This window comes from Gouania willdenowi, chromosome 12 (genome assembly GCF_900634775.1).
Source record: "Gouania willdenowi chromosome 12, fGouWil2.1, whole genome shotgun sequence".
Lineage (NCBI taxonomy): Eukaryota > Metazoa > Chordata > Actinopteri > Blenniiformes > Gobiesocidae > Gouania > Gouania willdenowi.
In genome coordinates, this window is record NC_041055.1 from 7,630,514 (window position 1) to 7,650,163 (window position 19,650).

General features: G+C 38.3%; 1 pseudogene; it reads left to right on the top strand.

Moving 5' to 3' along the window:
* The window catches only part of LOC114473366 (netrin receptor UNC5D-like), a 278,176-nt pseudogene extending 262,274 nt beyond the window's left edge, over nt 1–15,902 (top strand).
* The last annotated feature ends 3,748 nt before the right edge of the window (nt 15,903–19,650 follow it).

The following is a 19,650-nucleotide window of genomic DNA, read 5'->3' on the forward strand; positions in this document are numbered from 1 at the left end:
CTCATTACGATCAGAATTAACACTTAAAATAGATGCACTTTTATATAAGTCGTTGGATTAGTTGTTCCAATGTGACGTATAAAAATTGCCTTGACATTTCTGGTTTGCTCATCGTCCAAAAACGTTTTTTTTTTTTTTTCTATTGTCCTACCCTGAGTCCCTCTTCCCTGTTCCCTTCCCCCTCACATAGGTGTAATACTGCCCTCACTTTTTATATCCTCTCTTAAAGGCACACTGTGTAACTTTTGGCCACTAGGGGTGCTAGACCGGTAACCTTCACGCAAGCGCCGTAAGCACTGTCACAAAAATCAACAGTCATTATATATATTGCGATATATCACCAAATTGATTTTTTTGTACACCCTTAGATTATACAGAGGGATTTTTTCTCCTTGTGCTGTTTTTGGCATTCTTTTCTTTCCTTTCATAAATTGACATCACTAATTTCCCCTGCAGTGCCAGATCTACCTAAAGTAACTCCTTAGTTTCTACAATCCTTCCCAAATCCTCCACCTCACAGCTTCTCTGTATGAAGCCCTGGAACCACACAGGAGGCAGAGGATGATCACTTTCTGTTAGAGCAGGGGTTCTCAACTTTGGGGTCAGAACCCCATTTTGGGGTTGTGAAGGGGGATCGCCTATTTTTACCCTTTTTCTGCCACTACACCAAACGTGCCATAGTTTAACCTGTTTTCATCACTTTTTCTTGCCATATTTTTGCTCCTTTTAATGCATTTTTGCGACATTACTCCCATTTCTGCTACTTCTCCATCAAATTTCAGTGCCTTTTCTGTACATTTTTTCCAATCTAAAGACATTTTCAGCGCTTATAAACCATTTCCACCACTTTTAGCACCTAATATTACATTTGTTGACCCATTATTGTCACTTTTAACCTCTTTTCACCATATTTCATACTTATTTTTGGCAATTTAACCACATTCGAAATTTGTCATGGCCATTTTTTGCCAGTTTAAACTAACTGTTCCTACTTTTTAAATTACATATTACTTTTTTTTTTTTTTTTTAATGGTGCTTTGAGATGACTGTTGTTATTTGCGCTATATATATATAAATAAAGTTGAACTTAATTTAATTAACTTACAACTTTTAACCAATTTCTGTGGTTTTCTGAATCCCATTTCACCACCTTTTCCACCATTTTTGGTCACTTTTAACCCATTTTATTTCTGATTAAAACAAGGATTTACATCTTTAAGATGACTATATACTATGGTGCAAATAATATTAAACATCCTGGTTAACAGTGGATATTATTTAGATAAATAAATAAATGTGGTTATCACAGATTCATATAACAATAGACCATCATTTTGCTGACTTTATGGATGGACCCCAAAAATCTCTCCCCTTTATTCCCCATTATTCTCCACATGACTGTTCTTCAATGTTCATGTCTGTGTTCAACCACCTTCAGGTACAGTGGGGGTCCCCGGTCTCTGGGGCCTTTAATTTAGGGGTTACGGGCTGAAAAGGTTGAGAACCACTGCTTTACAGACATCAGCACAACTGTTACTGGGGTAGAGGATTCGCTCAATGTCAATAAGACGTTAGTTATCTCACCACCAGTCGGGCGTAATCCCTTTAAAAGAGTGAGAGCAAAGGTTAATATTAAATGTTAATAATCTTTAATCTCTGAGGCAGTGCAGCTTTAAGAACAGATAAGGATCTGCAGAGGTAATCAGTGCACGGTTTAGGAAACCCTCCCACTGTTCTCCGTGCCTTTCACACATTCTAATTAAAGGCTGGAGGAGATCTGCACGTTTGAAGGAGTTGAATCCAGTCTTTTTTTTTTTGTGGAAAACGATAAGATTCTATATTTTGAGATCACGACACACCTCAGAGTCTCTTCTGACTCCCTCTGAGCTGCTTTTGATGAATGAGATCTTGTCCCGGATGCTATTTAAACATTACCATCATGCAGTTTCAGCTTCACTACGGTGAGCTTTCCCATTAGTAAGTAAAAGTGAGACTGGCAGGTGGAACACATGGCCCGAGTTTGCTCACACATTAAAGTGCAACCTTTATTTCACTACACTCTTTTGTCTTTTAAGATTGCGGTAAAAGCCGGCAGGCAAACACCAGCCTGAACATCAAAAATGGGACTGCGACAGAATAACAGAGAGAGGGAAAAAGGTCACTGGGAACCATAATGTGCCGTCTTGGTGGGTGAACTTTGGGGGAATAAATGAATAAAATAAAATATACCGCGATTTAAATCCAGGCTATAAACACAAAGTAAGAAACAGGATCACGAATGTAAATTATTGATAAAATATGAGTTTGTAAACATTCATAAGCATTCATGTTATTAAACTGTCTTTGTCAGTTAGCAGGATTATTGTAAAACAATGAACAATATCCACGAAACAATACAAATGTGTTGTTTTAATTTTAGTTATCACAAATATAAATGAAAAGTTTGGAACATTGCTGTCCAAAATACTAAATTATATCAATTCCTTTAGTCTTCCACTTTTCACATTTAAAAAACAAAATAATCATGTCCAACACGTTACACTGCATACGTGTTTGGAGCTCTTTGCCAAAAATAAAGTGCACAGCAGTATTTTGGTTTTATAAATAAAGAAAATCAAAGGGTTTGGCGTAGATGTCCTGAGTTTTAGGTTTCCTTGTAGAGCAAAAATAATTTAAAAAAAATGTCCAAATGCAGCAGCTTTGTGGATATTTAAATGTAAAAATATCAATCTAATATATATCTGCAACAGTTTACAAGATAAAAGCTCATAAGTCAAACAGAATGAACATGACACAGGTTAGTTTTTATTTATGTCCAAAGCCATGAACTCCATCATTTTCTTCATAGTTGCTTTGCTCTGTTCATAAGCACTAACAACAGCCCACTGGCTCTTTGCTTTGTTAGCATTAGCTTTAGCACTAGCTTGATTTCTGGCTGCAACTGCAATGTTTTGTTTGCAGCTCCACCAAGACTTATTTCCACATTACAAGAATTACAAATTGCGATCCTACTGCCGACACGCTAAGCTAAACGTGCCTCCGACCCTCCGTGACTGTTGTTGTTTATACTTTGTGTAGTGGAGGCAAGTGCAGCGTGCACATGCACCCATGACCTGGTGGGCGGGTCTGTCAGTCACCTCACAGCAGAAGGGGACAGTGGCCGACTTTATGACGGACTTTAAGACGTTTGCAGAGGTAGAAAAAATTGGCGGAAAAGATCGGTTTCAGATGCTCGGATCGGCGGATTGCCGATCCCCCAAATTAAGGGAAATCGGCACCGATCGATCGGTGCACCCTTAATATAAAGTAATCGTACTAGTACTGCGGGTTGTATAACTTGATAGAATGCGTCACGTTTGTTCCATTTGCCTCATGTTGGACATGTGGTTTAAATCATGTCACAATTTCATTTTTAGTTTTATTGACAGTGAAACAGATGATGGCAGCATGAGTAAGAATTCCGCCAAGTACACACAAACACACACACACTTGGACTGACCCACTTTCTATCACAGCAAGATAAGTCATCACCAAATACAGTGACTTGAAAAGTGTCACTCTTATCTGTGACAGTTAGATGAGGGAGATCAGTCACCGCATTTTAAAGCCTGATGAGCATTTTACCTGAAGAAGAAATAGTAGAAGAAGAAGAAATGAAAGACAACGTTCCCTGAAGGCTACTGATCTGACAGTTTCTAAAGAAAGTCTTTCAAAAGAAAAAACATGTATTTTTGTTATGGGTTTGTAAATTTTGTTCTGTCACGCTGTCAACTAAATGTTTGAGGCTTTTCCTTGGCTTGAATTTCGGTTAAAGTCCATCAACAATCATTCATTTCTAATCACTTTAAAGCAAAACTAAGTGAAAACACCACACCCCCCGCCGCCTGCCCCACCCCACAGCTACATGCGCACCTTTGCTCTACCAAGACGGTAGCAACCGATCACTGAAAAATCCTAATACAACAGTGACGCTAAGGGTGCTTTCACACATATAGTCCCATGTGACCATGTGAACAGTATGAAGAAGAGAGACAAGTAAAATAAATGAATGATGTGGGAGTAATATGGATGGGGGTGTGGAAATGTGTGTGTGTGTGTGTGTGTGTGTGTGTTTTTGTGCTGACAAAGCGGCTCTGAATATGGATGGATGGTTGGATGGGTATTTGTGTGTGTGCTGCCTGATGGAGTGCTGGGTTGCGAGTGTGTGTGCGTGCCAGTTGCACAACCACACACACTGTCGTTGCGGACACGTTGGTCAGTGAACTCACAGAGCGGCTGTTCCGCGCTGTTTGCGTCATCACAACATTGTTACAGCTTGTTTCACATGTTCATTCATTGTGATGAACTGTCGTGAAGTGTCTGAATGTGTGTGCGTGCAGTGTGTCTGATGCACATTCTGCTTGCTTTTAAAACGTAATCTCCCGAAGTAATACCTGTTTTTATTTTTTTTAAAGTACCTGTAACAGATTACAGTTACACGTTTTTGTATACTGAGTACGTAACGCTGTTACTTGTAATCCATTATTTCCCAAGCTTGCTAATACATAACCACTGCAAGCAGGAATCGTGTGATCAGATAACGACTAGTCACCCTGGACAGAAAGAAGGGCTGTGGGCGGGTCTTTGCTTTGACATTGCTTTTACCGACAGCTTGAGCCATCAAGTAAAAGCAATGTCAAAACGATTATGGAAAAGACAAAGACGAAACAGAAAAAGCAATGACAAAATGGAAAAAACAAAGACAATACAGAAAAAGCAACGACAAAATGGAAAAAACAAAGACAATACAGAAAAAGCAATGACAAAATGGAAAAAGAATGATTACATTTGGATATTTTTTTTTTATTATTGATTCTCTTTATATTTTCATATTTATTTCTTTTTAATTTTGGCACTCCTGTGATTCCATTGATTTGGGGTCATTTTGTGCATTTTTGTTGTCAGTTTGTATGTTTCTCTATACTTTTTCTGTATATTTATAGTCGTTTTGTGTATTTTCAGAGTAAATATGCATATTTTTGTGTATTTTTCCAAAATTTTGTGTTGACTTTTGGCATCTGCACCGCCAGTTGCCAATACCTGCGTTACTGTGTGATGCATGTCTATCCTTCATCAGTTGACCTTTCTACTTTTAAATCAACCTTATCTCCTGTTATTCTCTAACTAACTCTCCTCTAATCTCCTTCCCCATCAGGAGGTGGTGGTCGGGGAGCGCAGGAGGGGCGGGCGGCTGCTGGAAGAGCCAAAAATGATGCTGTTTAGGGGCAACATGTTCAGCCTTCAGGTGTCCATCCAGGATGTCCCTCAGTTACTCTGGAGCATCAAGCCTTTTACCACCTGCCAGGTAGGGGAGTTTGACGTGTGGAAAGGAGGACAGGGCATGGATTCACCATTGTTGCTTTTAAAATAGGCTTTTAGCTACGCTCCTTTACAATGTCACCTTTTCAGAAAAGCCCCTGCTGCGCAAACACTCCTCAGTCAGGCTTCTCTTTTCCGGCTTGGTAAAATACTCCCTCTGGATTGTGGCAAGGGCACAACAGAGAATCACTACAGTCAGGCTAGCTATCCTTCTGCATCTATGACAAAGAAAATTCCAATCTTTCATAGAAATGTGACATAATGCTGCTCGATTATAGAAAAACTAGTTCCAAATTAGAGTGGCCAAAACAGTGGTAAAAAGGGTTCAAAGTGTCAATATTGGAACCATTAGTTTAAACTGGCAAATTATGGGCATGACAAATTGGCAAACATAAACATGAAATATGGTGAAAAAAGGTTAAAAGTGACAATAATGGGTCAACATTTGCAACATTAGGTGGAAAAAGTGGTGGAAATGGTTTATAAGTGCTGAAAATGTCTTGAAAATGAAAAAAAAAATGTGCAGAAAAGGCATTGAAATATGATGAAGTGGCAGAAATTGAAGTAATGTAACAAAAATGCATTAAAAGGAGAAAATATATGGCAAGAAAAAGTGATGAAAATAACTTAAAATTTGAGAAGTTTGGTGTAGTTGCAGAAAAATAAGGGGAAAAAAGGGCTCAAATTGTTGAAAAATATAAGCAACCCCCTCCCTATGTCCCACGACCCCAGAGAACAGCTACATTAAACAACTCAGTTATTATTAATAATCGTTTTCTTGTGTGTGCCAAGCTTTATTCGTTGTAGATATCCTAAATTGTGAATATTTATTTTATTAAACAAATATAACGTCATTTTTTTTTAAATAATTGTTTTTTCTCGATTGTTATTTTTGTAATCATTGAGTGTAATAATCAAATTAAAATATGTCGTTATGAGATTAGGATTTTGTCCATTTCCTTAATAAGATAAGGGGTTGGGACTCTCTCCTGTCACCACTTTAACCACACAAACAGCCTGCTACTATCTCTTCCAAGCAGACACAGTTACACATGTAGCTGGCTTATCTTCAATGGGAAGAAGGAGGGGCTTTAGGCCGAATGTTATCCTCTGCTCTGTGATGTTTATCCCATCGGTAACATGTTCCTGGCAGAATTAGTCCACCATAGAGCCTCCAGAATGGCAACAACTGCCACAATATGAGGGTCAGAGTGGCATGATGGCTGCACTCTTTCATTCTGAAAGCACTTTCACCTAAAGGAGGCTTTTATAAGGAGCTGTCCTCCTGTCTGATGGATCTGAAGAGGGGGTGAATCATCTGTGAATCCGTGTTTTTGAGCTGCTCTCACAGCTCAATGTCAGGATCATGCTGTGGTTGGTAATGGAAGGTAAAATATAGCTTTTTGAACTGCATCTGCTCTAGTTACTTTAGTTTTCTCAAGCTTTGAGCATAAGTGGAAGTAAAACAGGAAAATTGTACGTTTCTCTCTACAATTTAGTGCTAGTAGTGACTGATGGTTATCTACAAAGTAAGAGGATGAAGAGTAATAAGATACGTTGGTAGCTACACCCTTTTGTTCAACATACACCCAACCCTGGGGCCCTTGGGTTGGAAGTAGGACTGCATCTAACGAATAATCCTGCCAACTCTTCTAATCATGCATCGTCTATATCATTGTAGCATGTCGACCTCTGCGGGTTTGACAGGTTTTAAACCCCTTTGATGTTTCAATGTGTCATTGGCTCCAAGCGGCCTTTGTTGTTATTAACAGGTAGTGGTCTTTGATGCTGAGTATCTGTGTGTCGTTGACACAACACACACTCCGTCCAGTTCCTTTGATGTGAACTGGGCGAAGTGCATAAACAAAAGGACTGGATTGATAGATAGAATGCATTTCTATGGGACGGAGCACAACTTCAAAGTGTTTCCAAGACGCGTGAATGAAGATGCAGGTCAAAGCTATTGATGGAAAATCCTGGGATGTATACCCAGATGTCCAATACATTATCAGACCATCCCTATACAATTATAGGATTATTAAAGTAAAAGCATTTGTGTCAGGAAGGTGAAACTAACATCTGCCTCACAATAATTAATAAATGCATGTACCACCCGTAGGAGTGGTTAATCAGCCTAATTTTCCACGCCCAATCAAGTGCAGGAATAATGTTAATGCTTTAAAGCACAAGTAGGAAATTTCCAAAGTAAAACACCAGGAAATAAAATATGTATAATATTTTTAATTTAGTAGTTTTTTGGGGGGGATTGAGAACCAAATAATCCATAAATCAGTACCAGTCCACGGCCCAGTGCTTAGGGACCCCTTATTTCCATGGTAGAACCTTCTTTGACAACAACTCATGGATGGGTAGATCAGGGCAGTTCAAAACTAAGTGTCTCTTTAATGGGAAATGAAGCATCTTCAAGGAAAAGTATTGAAGCTTATTAGCTTATTGCTAAGTTAACTATAAATAATGGAACAAATAAAGTATACAGTTAAAACCCCCTGATTTAGAAAAAAACAACTGGTTTTTTATGTACTCTCTACTTATGTAAAATCAGTAGTAGTTTACATCAGAAGAAGAATAACACTTAGCCACTTTTAGGCATCAAAAGGACAGTAAATGTAAGAGTTTCCTAATAATGTTAAATGCACATTGCAGGAGGACACATTGAAGGGGTAAAGAACGAGTCAAAAAATATGAACTCTCCCATTTAAAAACCGTAAGAGATAAAGTAACAGGATACATTTATTTTGGGATGACTAACTTTAAAAAGGTTTTGTCTGTTTGTGTCAGAAGGGCTGGGGCCCAAAACGTCACATGTGGTGATAATCTTCATTAAATAAGCTTCTGGTGTGCGGACTTACTTTTCTGCCAGCACCCAGTACTTAACTCTATGGGATGTGTGTGCCTAAAAACTTTTAAAATAATAGCTTTAAAAAAAAATGTTGAGGCCACACTCCTTAATTGCGTCATCATTGTGGGACTCAAGTGAGGACCAGATTGATGTTGAAAAACCAAAGTCTTTATAAGTGAATTGAATGGCTGATGTCTGTCCTTCCATCCACACCCTGGTCCCTGGTTCCTTCTCCCTGCAGGAGTTCTCCTTTTCTCAGGTGTGGGCAGGCAACCAGCGCCCCCTGCAGTGTGCCTTCTCTTTGGACCGATGCAGCCATGCATCGTCTCAGCTCTCCTGTAAGATCAGCATCCGACAGGTTGCAGGCGAGGAGCAGATCATGCAGGTCTATACGTCGGTGGCTGAGGTGGGTGTAACCTCCTTTTGCTCTGAAAAACTCTTGATTGAAGAGCTTGCCTAATGAGCCTCTTGGGAAGCTGTTCTTGTACGGATTTCACATTTATTATTCTTGTCAAGTCATTGTCGACTGAATTTCAGGGATTTTTTTTCTTGTTTCTTTTTCTTCCCAGAATGAAATGGGAGCAGTTCCTTTCCTCAGCCAGTCAGACTGTACCATCACCTCCCAGATGGGGTCAAGGGCCTTTAAAATTCCACTGTCGATCCGTCAGCGGATCAGCGCCACCTTTGACACTGGAAATGCAAATGGGAAAGACTGGCAGCTCCTGGCTCAAAAGCTACACATAGACAGGTCTGAGTTACCAACATTCACACCTGTAACTAAATCCTTCAAGCTTAGAAAGACATGGATGAGCCAGTTGAATGGGCGAGAACAGCATTGAACACCTTCATGATCAATCTGAAAACAAAGTGCAAAACATCAATACCTGAACTCACAAATTGACTTATAGCTTAAGAAATGCACTAAAGTACCATAAACACACTTCTAAACATTGTGAGAATTCTACCCAAGAAAAGTGTAAGCCTTTATTAATCCAGGAATACCCAAAACTAAACCCCTATGATATTATATTCTCTATAAAAGACATCATACAGAATACTAAAGGTTGAGTCAGGTAACACTTATCATACTGTTAAGTCCTTGTGAAGCAGCCACAATTACAGGAAGGAATAGTCAGCATTATCTTACCTTCTTCTCGGGTGGGTCGTGACAATGTTTGATCTGGGCACACCGCTTTCAATATTTTGCTCCTCTGAATTACTACATTATCCTCTACGCCACCTCTCTATGTCCAGTCCCTCTCCCGTTTCTTCCTGTCTCACGGAGGGATCTGCAGCAAGTCTAAAATGTAAATAATAGTGATGCACCGAAAAGATGCGAGCAAACAGCGCGGTCACCATGGACACGTCTGTATTTCAATACATCTGAGCCCGAAAGAGTCTTCTGAGCAGAGTTGACGGGGCACTAAGTGTGATTTATGTTTCAGTGTCAACACGGACCCCTAGACAGCAGCCATGCACATAGCATCAGAGAACTGTACTTGGTCCGTGTTATAAAGATCATTACTTGGATGGGATTAAACAAGTGCGCACAAGAAATTATGCATGGTGGAATCAAAGCACACAGAGATGCATGCGTTCTAGTACTTTGTGTTTTAATGAGATTTAATTTGACTCTCTTTCAGCTGCTCAGTCAGTTATAGGCCTGTACATTATTACTTAATATATGAGTGGGGTCAAGGTCAACATTTTATTTATTTTTTTGTTTTACATTGTGCATTGTTGGAATGTCAGGGCTAAACAAATATTTTTCATATTTTGAACTGATTTAGTCTTTGAAGCATTGAAATTGATTTGTGCAATTGCATTGTTTTAATTTTAGTGAAGTTAGTACACATTTATACCCATAAATGCAATAGGAATGATCATTTGAGTAACAATTTCTTTCGGTTTTTCGGCCATGGTTCTTTCATTTTCAGTTTTCGGTTTTTGTCAAGAATTTTCATTTTGGTGCATCCCCAGTAAATAATACGACAAACTACAGGTTTATTTTGTTTATTAGTTGCCTTCTAACAATCATATAGATAGTCCAGGTACCTCCAGTAAACCAGCAGTCTGATAACAACTGGTGAGTTTTTATGGTACGGACTAGTTGTTTAATATAGATCAACCCTTGAAAACCTGTGTATGTTAAAATATTTTCTTGAAGGGCATCTTTTATAGGAAAGATTAGGTCACTTTTTTGATGTTACCTTTGAAGGTGAAATTGTTTCTACTGAAAATATGGTTTATTAATTGACATTCATCCTGTTAATAGTAAAAAATATATTTTTTTAAAAAAACCTCTCTGATACCATTTTAAATGCTATTTTTAATCTAGAATTCCAGCAGAGCTTCTAGTATTATCTGCAATCACAGACCAGCCTTCATTCGCTCGCCACTTTGCTGATTTTATTATAGATTTAAAAACAAGAAGTGAGAGAGAGGGGAGAGGATGAGGGAGTGCTAACTTGGGCACAGTGTCATAAATGGAGAGCAGAGATGGCACCGTTTGCAGAAATTTGAAGTCCCTTGAAGAGCTGACGGGCAAGTCGCTGGCACGAAACTATCTTCATGTTCGCATTTCTCGTTAGTGGCGACTGTGCCATGGACCCCAACCAGCCTGTGACTGGATAAACTAAACCCTGGCTGAGGTCAGAGTTTGCATTGGCAGCATAGAGTGATAGAGGGATGAAAGTCTGTGAACATGTCAAGTCAATGGCCACAGTTACATGATGATTTTTAATTCTGAATTATTGATTCCAAATTAAATCATTCGGAATTAAAGTGTTTACATGGAAATGGTAATTCCCGAACGAGGTTTACATGGAAAACAGGTTTATTCGTCTTTAGATCATTCCGCATTAGGTCTGGGGATTGGGAAGGCTATGATTTGATAGGGGGGAGAACGTCTGCGATGTTTATTTCTCCGTCCATCCACTCTTTTCATCATATCCATGTCTTTTAAGGCTCTTACTAAATAGTCTAGGCTGGAGTCCGAGCCGCCGCTATCTTGGGTTATGTCGTCACTAGCGCGTCATCGCCGCAAGTCGCGCATGTGCAAAACGATGCGAATTAACTTAAAGAGGAATTAACCAAGTGAAGTGTTTACAAAAAAGAGGAATGATCAAATTCGTTATTAAAAACTGAATAAACCAGCCACCTAATTCGGAATTAACTTTAATTCGGAATTAACTTTAATTCGGAATTAACTTTAATTTGGAATTAAATTAGCATTAGGAATTATGTGTTTACAAGGTCAGGTTAAAGAGGAATTAAGTTTTATTCCACTTCAAAGAGGAATTAAAGCTCCCATGTAAACATGGCCAATAATGAAGTGAGCTGGAGATGTCTCAGATGTGGCAAATGAAGCACTCAAGGAAAGGAGATGCAGGAGTGTACGCACACATCACATTTTGCCAGATGGAGACGCATGAGTAGGAAAAGTTTAACCAGGAAAGTGTGACGGCGGCTGTGAGATAAAGGAAATGCGCTTCATCGGAGTCTGAAAACAAACATCTGTGACTGAGAAATGGGTAAAGGATTTCAGAGCTTTGTCATCTGAGTCGAACACACCAAAAAGCATGTAATAGAAATGTCTCGACGTAGCTAAGCTGGGTTTTGTAATTATTTTTCAGAGTGTCTGGAAGCATCATCAAAATTGAGGAGGAGAAAGTAGGGTGGAAGAGAAAAGAGAGCAAGAAATGTCTTTGTTAGGAGACAGCGCCCTCTGTGGGACAGCAGTATTTTTGAACCCTTGATGTTCAAAAACGCATGTTCTCGAGTAGTTTCCTTTAAATCTTTTAACCTCACTGATCAAATCAAAGGTCTCAACATTGCATAAGGCTGTTTCTCTGTGGATTCAGAGTTTAACTGATGGTGGCGGGCTTGTACTTAGCAGAGGTGTAAAGTGTTCTGATATATCCTACTCAAGTAGAAGTACTGTTACTTGATTGAAAATGTACTCGAGTACGTAAGTAGGGGTGTAACGATTCACTCAACTTCCGATACGATTCAATTCACTATACTGGGTTCACGATACGATTCTCTCACGATTCATTGTCAAAAGAATCCCTTGATAAACTATGCAAAACATTGCTATTTATTTAAAAATAAATCCTGAATGAAATAAATAAAGAAATAATACAAATGAAGAAGAAGTCTATTCATTTAAATTCTGGCTCTACAGTAAACTATGCAAAACTACATAATAGTTGCTTTTCTTTTTAAAAGTGCAACTGAAAATGTATTTTGTGCTTTAACAAGTGGACTTTAAACCAAATCCCATATCAAGGAAATAATATAAATAAACAAACTATGGCTTTCATTCTCTCTCTCTTGTTTCTCCCTTTCCTCTCTGAGCCCCTCTTACCTTGGATTTCACATGTTCTTTCTTTGTCACTTCTTTCATTTTGTCTTGGGGAAGCCAAAATGGTTCCACACGTCTGATTTAAAATACGGTGTAGGTTGCACCCTTTTTTTTTGTTTTGTTAGTTTTTTTAGTACTGCGATTTCATTTATCAAAGTATCGATGTGAACCGTGACACCTTTGAATCGATTTTTAACTGCCTCACGATTAATCTTTACATCCCTACAAGTAAGTCATACATAAAATACTCAAGTACAAGTAAAAAGTAGCTCAATTAAATCATATTAAAAGGAAAAGTTACTTGTTACTTTTACCCCCCACATTTATTTTTGGTATTAAATCTTGCCACGGTTCCCTTGCATACAGTAAACCAAAGGAAGGAAGGAACTTGATTCATTTTCCATAAAGGCATCTGTATAAAATAACAGGTTTGTCAAAATGTACAATTCTTTTTTAAATAAAATAACCCCCCTTAATAATTCATTAAATAAAAAATGTATAGCTACATTTATGAACTCTAAAACTGAGAAAATAGCCATCATTCAATGTTGTATTGGCGCCGCCCTGCATTACGTTTAATCTGATTGGTCGGCTATGATGTGATGCAGTTGTTGTCTGTCATTTCATTTTTGTAGTCTCACAATGTCCGTTGATGATTTTAAAACAAAAAATAATAATTTACTCAGGAACGGTTGGGTGTAGAAATGTAATGAATGACGACTCATTTTAAAACGTACTTGCGTACAAGCAAAATTACTGATGTAGAAATATACTCAATAAACTACAAGTACCCATAAAAGCAACTCAATGACAGTAACGTGAGTACTTTGGTCATCAGAGGGTCAGCGGTTTGAATCCAACCTGTTCTCACTGTGGGATGTTGAGCAAGTCCCTTAACCCATACAGTAACTGTTTGTGTTGTACGTTGTTTTGGATAAAAGCCTCTGCTAAATGAAATTATAATTTATATAAGTACACATTGATGAAGTGATCTGAATGGCAGCGGGAGAAGTAAAAGTGAGAGTGATTTTGAATTTTTCTTCTCTTTTGTTCTTAGTCTACAAAAGCATGTGGTGAAAACAGCATGTGTAGCTATTATAGTGTTTTCAGTGTTTCCCTGTTGGTTGAAATTTCAGCAAAAAGAGCATGTTGGATTTTGTTTTTATTTACAACACATCCAAAATACTTTTACATGAGGGGGAAAAAAAACACTTTGTGAAGATTTTCTTGTGCGATTCCATATAAAATCATCCAATATCTCCCAACCATTGGCATTCAATTTTCCATAGCAACACCGCAAAAAAGATCCCGGTTCCCGGGATATTGTTTTTGTTGAGTGTGGAAAGACCTGCATTTTTTTATAAATATAGTAGCCTGAAAAATGGTGGGTGGGGGCAAACACCGATGGCTTTATCACAAATTTATCATAGTTTAGACAACTCTGAGAATTCTAGATACCCTTTAAAATTTTGATTTAACTTCAAATATTCCAAAGGTGAAACAAATTTACAAAAAAACAAAACTCAGGCAGATCCAGTAATGATTAGATTAAATGAAAACATCTCCATCCATTACTTAATCATGATCTTTATTTTAGATCTACATTAGTCCATCTAGTCCAAAGATGTGCAGTTTTACTCACAGCAGGGCCGCAAAAACGTTTGTTTGATCCGAGAGCAACGTTAGCAACACAATGACCAATCTAAGCATTAGCACAGGAAAGAACAAAGGGTTTTGTATATCTTTGGTGGATACATTTTGTTTATTTTTGTTGTCATTTTGTATAATTTTTCTCATTTTGTCTATTTTTGGGCGTTTTGGGAGTCAATTTTGTGTTTTTATGTTGTCATTTTGTGTATTTTTTGCTCATTTTGTGTATTTCTGTTGTTTTATGTGTTTTTGGAGTCGGGGTCTTTTTTTGTTTTTTTATCATATTAAGTGTTTTTTCTGTTATTTTTGTGTAGATTTCAAGTCGTCTGTGTTTTAGGAGAAAAACTGTGCATTTGTGTTGTCCTTTTGTGCATTTTCTGTAATTTAGTTTTTCTATGGAGTAAATGTGTTTTCTGTATTTCGTTTTTTTTCCATTTTTATGTCGATATGTTTGTTTACTTTGGGGGCAGCACAATCTCAGACCGAGGGATGCATGTTGTCCCTGTCTGGTCTAGTCCATTATCTCTTCTAACTCGTGGCTTACCATATCTTTGAACTCTTTCCCTCTGTCTTGTAGGAACCTGAGCTACTTTGCGTGTCAGGAGAGCCCGTCAGCAGTGATCTTGAGTTTATGGGAAGCCCAGCACCAGGACTCAGGTGACCTGGACTCTCTTGCCAGTGCCCTTGAGGAAATCGGTAAAGTCCAGTCTCCAAAGGCGGTCACAGTCAGCGAAAAAGACTCTTGAGTTTTCTAAACTTGGCTAAGGCTAGTTATTGCAGTTTAAAAAACAATGAGCTTCTACTGCATGAAAGCTGACCAACCTGTGGTGAGAGGAGGAAGGCAATGAAGGGACACCAAACTTGGGCCTGTTCCTGAAACGGTACCTCTGCTGAACCAAAGGGCCCGTCCAAGGAGAAAAGAACAAAGTACGGTTTAAGAAGAGGATCTCCTGACACTGGGAAGCTGAAACCAATTTCTGAAAGGGACACGCACGTGTTAGCGGAAAAGCCCCTTTGCATTAAAAGGTGTCGACCTTTAAAAGACCTCCATTTAAGGATTTAAGATGTCTGAAGAAAATTCCTAATGTATTGGGTTGAGCTTGTCTCAGACTGCCAATCAGGATCCTGGTGTGACCTTCCGTGGATTGGATGTGCCAGTACGTGCCCTCAGTGGGTCTCTCAGTGCTGTCAAATGTTCATTGCTGTGTCGTCGTTTTGTCATTCATTTTTCAGACCATCAAGTCAACGATAATTTAATATTCAAAAGGATTTCATAATGTCAGAGTGCAAAAAGAAAGGGACAAAGGTCGTGTAACTCTCCACATAGGCACTATTGCAGTAATAGACCTACTGATACAAGTCTGATCAGAACTGAAGAGGATGAAGGAGGAAATATCCTGGAATTTCCACCTGATGTGAAGGACTTCCTGCTTCCCTGTTTGATAAGTGACCTCCTAGCCAATAGACAGTAGGAACATTACAAACCCCTGTGAACTGCTGCCATTGGTAACGTGACGTGTGCGTACAAGACCTCCTGAGATCTTTCTTCTTCTTGTTGTGTGGCTTGACGTTAGAGAGTCGGATGGATCCAATAAGTGGTGTTTGGAGACGACTCACGTTTGGACTCGTTTTCTCTTGCAAGGCAGCGCGAGAATTAACTTGAATACGACGCCCTCATTCAGTTGCTCCACCTGCTCCTTAAACTCAATAAAGTGATTTGTGTTGGTCAGTGTCTGTCTTCTGCTTTTGTTAACATGACTTCTAAGAGATGCACATAAATTAAAGAAAGCACAGATTGTTGGAAATGTAACTCAGCTTTTAAATTTGATTCATTTCCAAGTTATTTATCAACTAAGAATAAAAACCCACAAGAATCAAATATCGAAGGGATTCTTTGTGTTAAACAGCATACAGTAAGTATCTCAATCTTGCTATATACCAATGCCAATCTACACTAACAACTTCAAGTATTAAACTGCTTTTTAAGACACAAAATCACAGGCGTTGCCAGGCAACAGTCGGTACCCAGAGGCAGCCATTTCCAACCAACGCGATGGCCGTTCATGCATACATTGTGCAAGCTTTCAGAAGCAAAACATTATTGGGTGATCTGGAGAAAAATTAATTTCGACAGAATTGGAATTTTATGTAATTTCAACAAATGGCCCACGCATTTCCGTCTAAAAAGTTCTGAAATCTTTACCAATTGTTCCGTAAATATTCAGTATAAGCACAATGTTTTGTTTGATTTTCAATATTTGCGAGTGGTGAAATAGCCCCAAAGATCATCCCAAGAAAGAGTAATTTTTATACTATAAATTAAAACAGAGATCAGATTGTTTTCTTACATTCCTACATGCAGTTATGGGCCAATGAAAATAGTTGAAAAAACGTTTCTTTTTTCGGATTTCAAGAGACTGTCACCCAAGAACCAATGCATATACTGTATGTGACTAATCATTAGTAATTTGAATAGTCAGTGTACATAGCTCAAAGCTGATTAAATTACAGGGCGCTGAGGCATATGCAAACATGTTGGAGCCCGAAACCCCAACAAACTTTTTTCCAATTATGAAAAGATGGCATTTGGGGTGGAAATCTTTAGGCACCTCACGATTCAATTCGATTCAAGGGGCTTCGATTCAATATTAAATTGATTATTAATGTATTTTGATGCATGTTTTATTCACAAAATATCTGTTGTATTCACTGTGTCCACGCACTGTATAAAAATATATATTATTAGTAGTTAGAAAAAAAGAGATACATTACCATTCATTATCCTTTATACAACTAATGGAAGAAGTATGCGAACTAAAAATGTACAAGTTTTTGAAACAAAGGTAGTAGCAGCCTTTCTTGTAACATAACTTCAAATGAAAGAAGAAAAAAAATAAAATACGTATGACATTAGCTTCCAGTCGTTAGAGATAAAGTGCGCGGTTAAAAGATGTCACAGCTATCCTACCCGCTTTCTGCAGCAATTCTATGACTTCTGTTTTGGTTGGTTGTAAAGCTTCAGGATGGCCGTATCTCGCCTCCAAGTATGCAGCAGCGAACGAAAGCCCTGGTTTTCCACGACCGAATCCTTAGCAATAAATGTTGCAATCGACTTGTTAATCCACTTTACCTTGTTCGATTGTTCTCTGGTTAGCAGAGGTACTTTTGCCTCCTCATCCAGGTGAAAGCGTGCTGTCGGGCTTCTCATGTTCGTTGTGTTCCCAAAGTACTTAATTTTAGTGTAACAGAGCTTACATACAGCGTGGCTCTTGTCCAGTTCATTTCCACTGTGGACATTAAAGAAACATCAGATTTGAAGCTGCACGGGGCTGGTCTTAATTCCCTCACGTCCATGCTTCCTTGTTGTGGTGCTCTCTTTAAGGTGTCCCTTGGGAAACGCGCTGCACGCCACAGTTCCGCGGCCTTTTTGTTCAGACTTTTAAACGGCCTCTAAAATTTTGATTTTCGATTACTGGAAATTGAATAATCGATTCAGAATCGTCCTCCTCCGAATCTCGATGCATCTACAGTAAGAATCGATTTTTTTTCTCCCACCTCTAGCTGGCATGTCCACCAGATATGATGTATAGCATATATTTTTGTATATTCTGAGAGAGTAGGTGGAGCTGTATTACTATACCAAATTTCAGTTTCCTATGTGTTGTCGTTCCTGAGATATTGGAAAAAAATTAACACATACCCCCCCTCACTAAATTAGCCATATTTCAAAAGTCTTTATCCGATCAAACTAAAAATTTACAGTGTGCCTATTGAATAATTATAGAACAATTGGTAAACACTTCAGAATCTTTTGAGAACGCAGTGCGTGGGCCATTTGTTGAAAAGTCATGGAATTACCCAATTATGAAGCATGCAGAACTCTTAATACGCACTTATCGCTCACCTGTTTCAATTTTTCACGTTCACCATGTTTCAGTCTTTCAGTTCGTCCACAATCACCCTTTCCGTGTCTGTGCAGGAATATGATTGGTTCAGTTTCAGGAACTAATGTGTTTTGTTCAACACTCGGCACATTTTACTTTGCATGTCATCGCAGAACGAGTCCGATTTCTTTTTTTGAGTAACACTTACAATACCGTACAGCGTAAATTAAATACCTAAGTTAGCAGGATTTATATTTATATTTTATTTATAACATGAAATGTAGTTTCATCTCATGACATGTTTCGGTCAGCATCAAAGGACACATCAAAGCGTTCAGCAGACACCTCTGAGGAAGTACATTTCCTGAAAAAGTTGTTTGAATAAATGAAACCTTAACATGATTTTAAAAAAGTAGACAAAATAAACTTGCTGGAAGTACAATTTAAAAATCAGTTCATAATTGTTACTTATAAAATCGCACTTAATCGATAATCAATATTTTTTTCACTACTCCGACTATTATAAGTCAGCCGCTGACAGAAAACTTACATTTTATGCTTGTGGGTGAACAGTGGTGCAGCGCTAAATGTGAAAATAGATTTTGTTCCCGTCAAACAAATCTTTTTGATTTTGGAACAAAAACTATTTTTGAGCCAAAGGCCTACAGGCAGTGATGCTCTATCCTAGTCCGACGAACTCGTGCTTTAGCCTTGTTCCAAACATCCCCTGCGTGTTCACTGCAAACAGCCGCCGCCTGCTTTAATATATTACTTTATTATGCTGCTGTGGATGGCACACGGCCACAATTACTCCTTTATTCTAAAAGTAACAAAGTTAAATTACCAGTTACTTTATTGGTTACATTCAGCAGCTGCCGACAACACCCCCCCCCCCCCCCTTCTCAACTTAAAAATGACAACTTCCTTTATTGGAAATGCATGTTTAACAGAAAACTCAACAATGTATCTGCTGACAAACTATTACCAGAAAAAAAATACGTTTCTATAAAAATAAAATACCAACAGTCTTTCTTGACTTTTTTATATATATACTGTATATATACATAAATGATAAAATTAGTCTCCTTTGACCTGTCATACTTTGAGTACATAACACGTGAGTTGTCGTACGTCATGCTTGTCACATACATAAATAGTAACTCACAGTGATTTGGATAAGTAACTTTAATCTGATTACTGGTTTAGAGATAGTAACACGTTAGATTACTCGTTGAAATGAAAAATGAAAAAAATGGTCATATTAGAGCAGTGGTTCCCAAACAGGGGTACATGTACCCCTAGGGGTACAGGAGCACGTTGCAGGGGGTACTGGGAAAGATTTAACAATTCATTTAAAAATAATTGTAAAATGTCCCAAGTTCCTTTTTAAGTTATTTTTGGTAGAAATTCACCACAAACTAACAGTACTATTGCCCAATAAGATACAATAATTTCTTGTACCAGCAGTTTATTGAAACAGGATTATTTTATGCCGTAGAGGCCATTTTATCACAATTCTGACAATAGGAGAC